Source organism: Hordeum vulgare, chromosome 3H (assembly GCF_904849725.1).
Source record: "Hordeum vulgare subsp. vulgare chromosome 3H, MorexV3_pseudomolecules_assembly, whole genome shotgun sequence".
NCBI classification, from domain to species: Eukaryota; Viridiplantae; Streptophyta; class Magnoliopsida; order Poales; family Poaceae; genus Hordeum; species Hordeum vulgare.
Genome location: NC_058520.1, coordinates 49,440,243 through 49,451,993, shown reverse-complemented (window position 1 = coordinate 49,451,993; position 11,751 = coordinate 49,440,243).

The following is an 11,751-nucleotide window of genomic DNA, read 5'->3' as shown; positions in this document are numbered from 1 at the left end:
AAGGGGTGCTAGGACTGACATCGGTCGCCGTCGGATCGTGCAGGAGCGTAGAGGGCAACTGGGCCCACGACCCCTTTGTGCTTAGGAGTTAGACCGGCGGGCTGGCCTCTGTGTTGAGCCAAGGTGGGGTTGCGACGTGTCGATATTCCGAGGCCGGGCATGACCCAGAAAAGTGTATCCGTCCAGAGTGTTATAGAGCGTGATGGCAAACTTGGTGCACCCCTGCAGGGATGAAATTTAACTATTCGGATAGTCGTGTCCACGGTTACAAGATGACTTGTAGTTGTGCCATGGTCTTATACAACTACAACTGTTACTTAACTAGAATTAGTTGCCCCGGGATTGCTTCCTCGTAGGGAGTCGGGGGAGGATCTCTGGGCGAGACCTCATATTAATATTGCTACAACAATATGACTAGTATATTTGTGTTACCTGTTCTACTCTCGTCTATTACTGCAAGACCCTGAAGATGCTAGTCTTCGATAGGACTAGGCCTTCTCTCTATTCTTGCATTGTTGTAGTCAGTCCACATATTAACCCCTTCTTCGATATTGTTGCATACTTAGCATAGTTCTGATGTAAGACTTGCGAGTACTTTGGATGAGTACTCACCGTTGCTTTGCTCCCCCTTTGTCCCCTTGATCCGTTACTAGGACCAGATGATGGAGCCCGGGAGATGGAGTTTCCTCCCGATGTCTACCACCCCGATGGTGACTTCTTCGTGGAGCCCGCTGAAGACCAGGAGTAATTAAGATGTTCCCAGGCAGGAGGCCTCGCCTCGTTCGGTCGTTGTATCTTTTGTGCTAGCCTTCTCTAAGGAACCCCTTGTTTTATGTCTGTACTCAGATATTGTTGCTTCCGCTGACTCGTGTGTTTATCGAGCTTCTGTATTCTAGCCCTCGAGGCCCCTTGTAATATGAAGCTTGTATTGTTTTATTTGTGTCTAGAGTTGTATTGTGATATCTTCCTGTGAGTCCTTGAGTTTGATCGTACGCATTTGCGTGTATGATTAGCGTACGATTAAATCGAGGGCGTCACAAGTTGGTATCAAAGCCGACTGCCTGTAGGTAGCCCCCTTTCCAACTACTTGGCAGAAGTTGAGTATAGCGTTTGAAAAACTTTATTAACACTGATGTTGTGGCTTACGGGCCAACATCTCAATTGGGTGGTATTATTATCTTTTACTCCTTTTCTATACTTTGGGTTCTGGTCTCTCTTATTTTTTGGGTTAAATATTTTACTAACTCTAGCATTAGGTTCTCGTAAATACTTCCTCCCAGAGAGCCCCATATTCTAGACGTTGGCTTTATCCGTCAGAAGAACTGCAGTTACTCTTCGATGTTCTCTTGAGATCTTGTGCTCATTCCTTTTGCAATTTTTCCCTTCCTCCGTCAACCACTATGGATGACTACATACAAATGTCATTCATATTTTCTTTCCAATTGCTCTTGTTTTATGAGATGCAACGAATTATCTTATCGGGGATTCGTACATCATCAGTTGTCATGGGTTTCGAGAGTTCTTCGAATTAATATTCGATCTTTCGGAATCCCTAATACCCTATTACTCTGACCTTTCTCACCTGCTTGCATTACGGTTAAATCCATATGTCTAGCAGCATTCATTAAAATCCTTTGTGATTTTCCTCTGATCTTAATTGATTCAACCTCTGTGTGAACGAACACAATCATCTGTTGATACTCATAAATTATCTTTTTGGCTCAGACGTCCTTCGAGACAGAGTTGGATCTCGACAAATCAACCTTGATTTATTGTCCATCTAAGTCCATTCAGCTTGCTTGTATTTGATCGGAGCATCTGAATCTGATACACCAATCTGGAAATCATAAGTCCCCTTGGTAATTAAGTATCTGTATTTTTCAGATGTTCTATTAACCTGGTGCATTGGATCCTATCTCCCTTTGAATGAGTACATATACTCACATCAGGTCCCTTGTGGACTGCCAGACCCATTGCTGGGTTATTATCTGATGGCATCCTTTACATTGAAAATTCTTTTGATATTGTTCCTCGATAAATAATGCCATTGGTAAATTGTGTCTTCTCCTTCTGATGAGTTGTATCCTATGCCTTTGTCAGCCATATTGTTCAAGCATGTGTTAATTACTCTTGAAGTTTGTGGTATATGTTCCAAAGGTGCCCCGATGGGTTGAACCTATGCCTTCCTAAATCAATATGACCCGAAGAGTTTTCACGAGTCTTACTCTTGTGGTTTTTGCCAGATATTCTTTCAAAGCTACAACCTGATCAAAGGCGAGGAGTAAATGGCAGGTGATGCATTGATGAAGTGGGAGTTGACCTTGAACTTTGTGTTCATGCCCATGGAAACAACATTGATCCTACCATAGAAACTTCTCGTATCAATAATCATTAATTCTATGATTTAATCTAGTATATGTGATCTTGTCCTTTACAATCGTGGTTCTGACCAAGTTGACCTACCTTGATCTCATTCTCAGACGAGTTAAGGTACTTGTCTTCTTCAGATCAATACATCGGTCCAAGCCTTAATGTTGATCTACCTTCGAGTGTTGTCCCTCGTATCCCGAGAATATCACGGAGCTATATAACTTCTTGTGAGCTCCTCAACAACTATGATTTTTTCATTAATTCCAGTTCTCCTTGTGTTTTGAGTTATTGGACACTCGTGGATACCGATAACTGAATTGGGTATGCACTAAGATTCAACAACTCCTAGTAATATTCCTTGCTTATAAGTTTGTACTCGATCTTGTCTTTCCAAGATGTTAAGCTACAACATCATCATCATGAGAAAGCTTGACCATGCTATCTCCATCCTTCATCCCCGGAACACATTTTCAACAGTGCGATAAGCTTACATCGATCTTTCAACATCATGTTGGTTGTCTTAAAAGGCAATTTCGATTCTGAGCTAGCAGTCTTATGTGTGATTCCGAAAACCTCTTGCTTCATCATTCCCTTGCTTGATGTCGTCGCTGAATGATTACATCTTCGTGAAGCTTCTCGACAAAGTGTCGTGATCATCATCAGCATTCTGAGCTCTTGCAGGGTATCAATTGAATGCATGATGAGAAATATCATCCTTTGTATTATCATCGACACCCTTGTTGCCTTCCCTCCAACACAAACGTGTTCGTGTTTTGTGTTGTCCTTTGAGTTTCTTGCTAGTTCAGCTTATGTTATCTTCTACCTTGGAGTATTACTATGTTTTATGTCAAGGATGTCGTGAGAATTGCACACGTCTAAAAAATTCTTGATATAATAATACTTCTTGCCATCACCATCCATTTCGTGGTCCCGTGTTGTTTCAAACCGGAATACCAACAAGTGAACTTTAATGTGTGATCCCAATACTTCTGGCAACACTATTGCCTCGAATATAACAATTAATTGTTTCATTCTTGGTGTGTTGGCTGTTGACTCGCTGATACGTCCATTTTGCATCATGTTTTCATGTTGATATTTATCGCTTCTTTGGCTGTTATTTCACTTCACGGTACAATTCTTATGCCTTTTCTCTCTTATTTTGCAAGGTTTACATGAAGAGGGAGAATGTCGCCAATTGGAATTCTAGCCTGAAAGTGGAGCAAAGTTGAGATACCTATTCTGCGCAACTCCAAACGTCGTAAAAATCAACGAGGATTTTTTCCCGATTTATCAAAAATACTAGGCCGAAGAAGTGCCAGAGGGGGGCGTGCAGGTCCCCATAAGCCTGCACGGCGCGGCCACCCCCCCAGGCCGCGCCATGAGGGCTTGTGGGCACCCTGCAGGCCCACTTGCCCCCCTCTTTTGCTGTATGAAGGGTTTCGTCCAGAAAAAATCAGGGAGGAGCTTTTCCGTGAATTCAACGCCGCCACGAGGCAGAACTTGAGCAGAACCAATCTAGAGCTCCGGCAGGACGATCCTGGCGGGGAAACTTCCCTCCCGAAGGGGGAAATCGTCGCCATCGTCATCACCAACACTCCTCTCATCAGAGGGAACTCGTCACCATCAACATCTTCATCATCACCATCTCATCTCCAAACCCTAGTTCATCTCTTGTAACCAATCTCCATCTTGCGACTCCAATTGGTACTTGTAAGGTTGCTAGTAGTGTTGATTACTCTTTGTAGTTGATGCTAGTTGGATTATTTGGTGGAAGAGTTTATGTTCAGATCCTTGATGCTACTCATTACCTCTCTGGTCATGAATATGATTATGCTTTGTGAGTAGTTACTTTTGTTCCTGAGGACATGGGATAAGTCATGCTAATAGTAGTCATGTGAATTTGGTATTCGTTCGGTAATTTGATGTGTTGTATGTTGTTTTTCCTCTAGTGGTGTTATGTGAACATCGACTACATAACACTTCACCATTATTTGGGCCTAGAGGAAGGCGTTGGGAAGTAGTAAGTAGATGATGGGTTGCTAGAGTGACAGAAGCTTAAACCCTAGTTTATGCGTTTCTTCGTAAGGGGCTGATTTGGATCCACTAGTTTAATGCTATGGTTAGACTTTGTCTTAATTCTTCTTTCGTAGTTGCGGATGCTTGCAAGAGGGGTTAATCATAAGTGGGATGCTTGTCCAAGTAAGGGCAGTACCCAAGCGTCGGTCCACCCACATATCAAACTATCAAAGTAACGAACGTGAATCATATGAACATGATGAAACTAGCATGACAGAAATTCCCGTGTGTCATCGGGAGCGTTTTTCCTCCTATAAGACTATTTCCAGGCTTATCCCTTGCTACAAAAGGGATTGGGCCACCTTGCTGCACCGTTGCTACTCTTGTTACTTGTTGCTCGCTACGAATCATCTTACCACACAATCACTTGTTACCGACAATTTTAGTGCTTGCAGATACTTCCTTGCTGGAAACCACTTGTCAGATCCTTCTGCTCCTCGTTGGGTTCGACACTCTTTCTTATTGAAAGGACTACGATTGATCCCCTATACCTGTGGGTCATCACTCGCTATTTTTAGCATTGGTCGTCCTACTCAAGTTGTATATCCGAGTGCACCCTTTGACCAATGTTTAATTGTTGTTGTTCCCTTGAACATATGACATTATACCATTTGACTTGACAAATGCCATCTCCTCAATATTATAATTTTGGAAATTCATCCCTGTCAAAATCTTGAGGGATTGTTGTTGAGCCCATCAGCCACACAGTCAACTTTCTCCTTGTATGATAATGGAACTCTTGAAAACATTATCTTCGTGCCTAGCTCATGAATAATGTGTTTGATAGCAGAAATGTTTTCCCAAAGTTTATGTACACTCTTACCGCCATGAATACGAGCAAGTTTTGTTTCCTCTTTGGCCATCCCAAATCATTCATGCATGTGCGAAGTGTTATATGTTTTGAAGATTTGTTATCTTCACTTCATATATTTTCTCTTAGCATCCCAAGCCACTACCTGATTTGATCAAGGAAAAGAAGTTCCTTCATAAGAGCTAATAGAGGCTTACACAAGGACCTCGATATCCTCGATGAGGGTTCTCAAATCAGAACTGAGTTGCATTTTGATGTAAGAATTCCATGTGGGCACGAATGTCTTGACATTGTGTTCATATGTCTTACAATCAAATTCATGATTCAAGAATTGCTTGTGTAGCTCATATCATGATAATCTTGCATCTTCATCTTTCTTTTCATGCATCTTGAGCCTGAGGTGTCCTGACACCAATTAGATCTGAATCTCGGGCAGATATGATGGTTGGAACATTTCCCAATATTTATAACTTTGGTCTTTAGGTAAATTAGTACGGTGTTGTCTTTCCAACGCACCGGGCCGAAGGACCAATTGTTATAAATTCCTCCATTCGTAAGGTTAGCCATTCTACCATGCGGAAAATATATGACTTATTTCATAAATTGTTCCTCATGAATCCTCTTTGTGTACCCATTGGTCCGGCCCTTACCTGATGGACATGTCGATGATACCTCGAAGCACGGATGTGGTCCTTCAAATTTCAACAACAACATTGGAAGCGCAATGCTAAATTGTTCTTGATCAATTATCCAAACCGTATGGTACGAGTAAACATCATGATTCTTCTTGCCTCTATATCTAAAAGGTTATGTACTTGATGACCTATCATGTATACCATACCCTATTTTTCCTCGGGAATGGTATACTTTAATACTTGTGTGGTAACACATTTTCCTTCTCATTGGTTTGTTTAACCTTTCTTATGGAATAACTTATCTAAGCAGTGTTAATTCCCTGCTTAGCTAAAACTCTCGGTATACGACTCTATCAGTAAGAGCCTGTTACTATTGTGGATAACATTCCGGTAGCCGACGGTGGACGAGAGCCTTGCCTATTGGTTTGCCTCGTTTCACCAAATAGGAAAATGGTTCTATTCGTCCCCCGCCCTTCGTACCGATGTTGTTGCAACATAACTGACACGTTATCCTCTGACATGTCTTGCTACCAATACCGTACAAGATGCCACCGCTCTGCCTACTCTCGGCCCACATGGTGTACCCATAAGCCAAAGTTCCACAGGATTGAAACCTGACTCTCCTGTATATCTTTGACTCCAAAGTATCCTTTGCATTTCGCTTCGTATGAAATTCCCGAGCCACCGATCAATGGACCGATCACCCTTCGGTTCGTATGATTTCCAAGATGTCGAAGATCAAGTCCGCATTATTGATGAGAATATCAAAGCTGCCCAGTCTCTTCATCGGAGTCAGTAGGACCGTCATCATCAAGATATGGTCTACCAACCAGGCAAAAAGGCTTATCTTCGTGTCATACCAATGAGAGGTGCACATCGTTTCGGGAACAAGGGCAAGTTAGCTCCTTGCTATATTGGTCCTTTCACTTTTCTCGAAAGGCGTGGAAAAGTGGCTTATCAATTGGAACTGCCGGCAAAACTTTCTCAGGTTCACAATGTCTTCCATGTGTCTCAGCTCCGTCGCTGCTTCAAGGATCCTATTCGAGCAGTGGATCATGATATGCTTGAGCTGCAACAAGACCTCTCTTATAAAGAGCATCCGGTTCGCATTCTCCATCAGGCTGAACGTCTGAATCGTCGCGAAGTCACCAAGTTCCTTAAAGTGCAGTGGTCAAATCATTCTGAAGATGGAGCCACTTGGGAATGCGAGGATCATATTTCTGATGAATACCCCGAGCTTTTTCCTTCTACCTCTTAATTCTTAGGATGAGAATTCTTGTTAGTAAAGGAGAGTTGTGACGCCCCGGTAAATTGAGCTACAGTAAACCTATGTTAATGGTGTAACATCATCGGGATTACTATTGCTAGTCTCGCGTACTATCAAACCGATCCAAATTCAAATTTAAAATAAAATCAAAACAAGAAAAGTTTTTGAATGTTAAAATAAAAATTTCGGATGAGTTGCAAATATTCCTTAATTATTTATAGAATTGAATCGGGCATTTTTAAGATTATTTAAAACTCCTATATATTTAAAATAGAAACTATTTAAAAAGAAATAATAATAATAATTAAAAAAACAAAAAAAGCCTCCCTCGCCAAGCTGTGCCAATTGGCCCAAAACCAGCCCACTCCACCCACGGGGTATAAAGGCCCCCGTGGAACCCTAACCGGGCGCCTCAACCCCCACTCCCACGTGCCACCGCTAGGAACCCCTCCCACTGCCTCGCTCCTCTCGCCCTGTATCCCCCACCAACCCCCATCGCTCCCCAGAACCCACGAGGGGATCATGCCTCCCCTCGTCACCCTCCTCTCCCCGTCACCCCTTGCGACCGAAGCCTCCCTCCACTCCCGTCGCTACCTCCTCTCCCCCTCGCCTGGACCCCAGATCGCCCCATCTCCTGCGCCTCCCTGATACGTCCATTTTGCATCATGCTTTCATGTTGATATTTATCGCTTTTTGGGCTATTATTTCACTTCGCGGTACAATACTTATGCCTTTCCTCTCTTATTTTGCAAGGTTTACGTGAAGAGGGAAAATGCTGGCAGCTGTAATTCTGGCCTGAAAGTGGAGCAATTTTGAGATACCTATTCTGCGCAACTCCAAACGCCATAAAAATCAATGAGGATTTTTTTCCGGATTTATAAAAAATACTGGGCCAAAGAAGCACCAGAGGGGCGCCAGCAGGTGGCCATAAGCCTGCTAGGCGCGGCCACCCCCCAGGCCACGCCTAGGGGGCTTGTGGGCTACCTACTGGCCCACTGGCCCCCCCCCCTCTTCTGCTATATGAAGGGTTTCGTTCGCAAAAAAATCAGAGAGGATCTTTTTCATGGATTCGCCACCGCCACGAGGCGGAACTTGAGCAGAACCAATCTAGAGCTACGGCAGGACGATCCTGCCGGGGAAACTTCCCTCCCGGAGGGGGAAATCGTCGCCATCGTCATCACCAACACTCCTCTCATCGGAGGGGACTCGTCACCATCAACATCTTTCATCAGCACCATCTCATCTCCAAACCATAGTTCATCACTTGTAACCAATCTCCGTCTCGCGACTCCGATTGGTACTTGTAAGGTTGCTAGTAGTGTTGATTACTCTTTGTAATTGATGCTAGTTGGATTATTTGGTGGAAGAGTTTATGTTCAGATCCTTGATGCTACTCATTACCTCTCTGGTCATGAATATGATTATGCTTTGTGAGTAGTTACTTTTGTTCCTGAGGACATGGGATAAATCATGCTAATAGTAGTCATGTGAATTTTGTATTCGTTCGATATTTTGATGTGTTGTATGTTGTTTTTCCTCTAGTGGTGTTATGTGAACGTCAACTACATAACACTTCACCATTATTTGGGCCTAGAGGAAGGCATTGGGAAGTAGTAAGTAGATGATGGGTTGCTAGAGTGACAGAAGCTTAAATCCTAGTTTATGCGTTACTTCGTAAGGGGCTGATTTGGATCCACTAGTTTAATGCTATGGTTAGACTTTGTCTTAATTCTTCTTTCGTAGTTGCGGATGCTTGCGATAGGGGTTAATCATAAGTGAGATGCTTGTCCAAGTAAGGGCAGCACCCAAGCGCCGGCCCACCCACATATCAAACTATCAAAGTAACGAACGCGAATCATATGAACATGATGAAACTAGCATGACAGAAATTCCCGTGTGTCCTCGGGAGCGTTTTTCCTCCTATAAGACTTTGTCCAGGCTTGTCCCTTGCTAAAAAAGGGATTGGGCCACTTTGCTGCACCGTTGCTACTGTTGTTACTTGTTGCTTGCTACGAATCATCTCGCCACACAATCACTTGTTACCGATAATTTATGTGCTTGGAAATATTTCCTTGCTGAAAACCACTTGTCAGATCCTTCTGCTCCTCATTGGGTTTGACACTCTTACTTATCGAAAGGACTATGATTGATCCCCTATACTTGTGAGTCATGAAGACTCTTTTCTGGCGCCGTTGTTGGGGAGTGAAGCGCCTTTGGTAAGTGGAACATGGTAAGGAAACATTCATATAGTGTGCTGAAATTTATTGTCACTTGTCACTATGGATACTAATCCTTTGAGGGGTTGTTCGGGGTATCATCACCTCGAACGGAAGCACAAATAGTTTCTCCTCAACCTGGTACACCTACTGAAAATATTTGCTTTGAATTTCCTTCGGGTATGCTTGAGAAACTGCTGGCTAATCCTTTTACAGGAGATGGAACATCACATCCAGACTTGCATCTAATCTATGTAGATGAAGTTTGTGGTTTATTTAAGCTTGCAGGTTTGCCCGAGGATGAGGTCAAGAAGAAGGTCTTTCCTTTATATTTGAAGGATAAGGCATTGACATGGTATAGGCTATGTGATGATACTGGATCATGGGACTACAATCGGTTGAAATTGGAATTTCATCAAAAGTTTTATCCTATGCACTTAGTACATCGTGATCGGAATTATATTTACAATTTTTGGCCTCATGACAGAGAAAGCATCACTCAAGCTTGGGGGAGGCTTAAATCAAGGTTATATTCATGCCCCAACCATGAGCTCTCGAGAGAAATTATCATTCAGAACTTCTATGCTTGGCTTTCTCATGATGATCGCAGCATGCTTGACACTTCTTGTGTCAGTTCTTTTATGAAAAGAGATATTGACTTCAAATGGAATTTATTGGAGATAATTAAACGCAACTCTGAAGATTAGGAGCTGGAAGAAGGTAAGGAGTCAGGTATGAATTTCAAGTTTGATTCTGTTAAATCCTTTGTTGAAACAAATACCTTTTAGTGATTTTAGTGCTAAGTATGGACTTGACTCTGAGATAGTAGCTTCACTGTGTGAATATTTTGCTGCTCATATCGATCTCCCTAAAGAGAAGTGCTTTAAATATCATCCTCCTTTAGAAGTCAAAGTAGTTAAACCCAATCCAGTTGAAGAGAAAGTCATTGCCTATAATGATCCTATTGTTCCCAGTGCTTACATTGTGAAACCACCTTTCCCTGTTAGGATAAAGGATCATTCTAAAGCTTCAACTATGATACATAGAGGCTACATTAGAACACCTACACCCCCTGAGCAAATTAGAGTTGAACCTAGCATTGCTATTATCAAAGATCTTTTGTCCGATGATGTTGAGGGACATAATATTCACTTCTGTGAAGATGCTACTAGAATTGCTAAACCTCACGCTAGAGACAAACATAGGCATGTTGTTGGCATGCGTGTTGTTTCTGTTAAGATAGGAGATCATTGTTATCATGGCTTATGTGACATCGGTGCTAGTGTTAGTGCAATACCTCAATCCTTATATGATGAAATCAAAGACGAGATTGCATCTGTTGAGATAGAGCCTATTGATGTCACTATTCAGCTTGCCAATAGAGATACTATCTGCCTTGTGGGAATTGTTAGGGATGTTGAAGTCTTGTGTGGTAAAATGAAGTATCCTGCTGATTTCTTCGTTCTTTCTACCGCACAAGATAGCTTTTGTCCCATCATATTTGGCAGACCTTTTCTCAATACCGTCAATGCTCATATTGACTGTGAGAAGCAAACTATCACTGTTGGCTTTGAAGGTGTGCCACATGAGTTCAATTTCTCCAAGTTTGGTAGACAACCTCAAGAAAAGGAGTTGCCTAGTAAGGATGAAACTATTGCCTTAGCTTCTATTGTCGTGCCTCCTACTGATCCTTTAGAGCAATACTTGCTTGAGCATGACAATGATATGCATATGGATGAAAGGGATGAGATAGATAGAGTTGTCTTAGAACAATATCGTATCCTTAAGAATAACTTGCATGTTGAACTGCTTGGGGATCCACCCCCACCAAAGGGTGATCCTGTGTTCGAGATTAAACAGTTGCCTAATACTCTTAAGTATGCTTATCTTGATGAAAAAGAGATATATCCTGTTATTATTAGTGCTAGCCTCTCAGAGCATGAAGAAAAAAAGTTACTAAAAACTCTGAGGAAGCACCGTGCTGCTATTGGATATACTCTTGATGATCTTAAGGGTATTAGTCCCACTCTATGCCAGCACAAGATTAAAACTGATCCTGATTTCAAACCAGTTGCTGCTCATCAAAGGAGATTAAATCCTAAGATGAAAGAAGTAGTGAGAAAAGAAATACTAAAGCTCCTGGAAGCGGGTATTATCTATCCTGTTGCTCAGAGCGATTGGGTGAGTCCGGTGCATTGCGTCCCTAAGAAGGGAGGCAGTACTGTTGTCCCTAATGATAAGGATGAATTGATCCCACACAGGATTATTACTTGCTATAGGATGGTCATCGATTTTAGGAAATTGAATAAAGCCACTAGGAAATATCATTACCCTTTGCCTTTTATCGACCAAATGCTAGAAAGACTGTCTAAACAC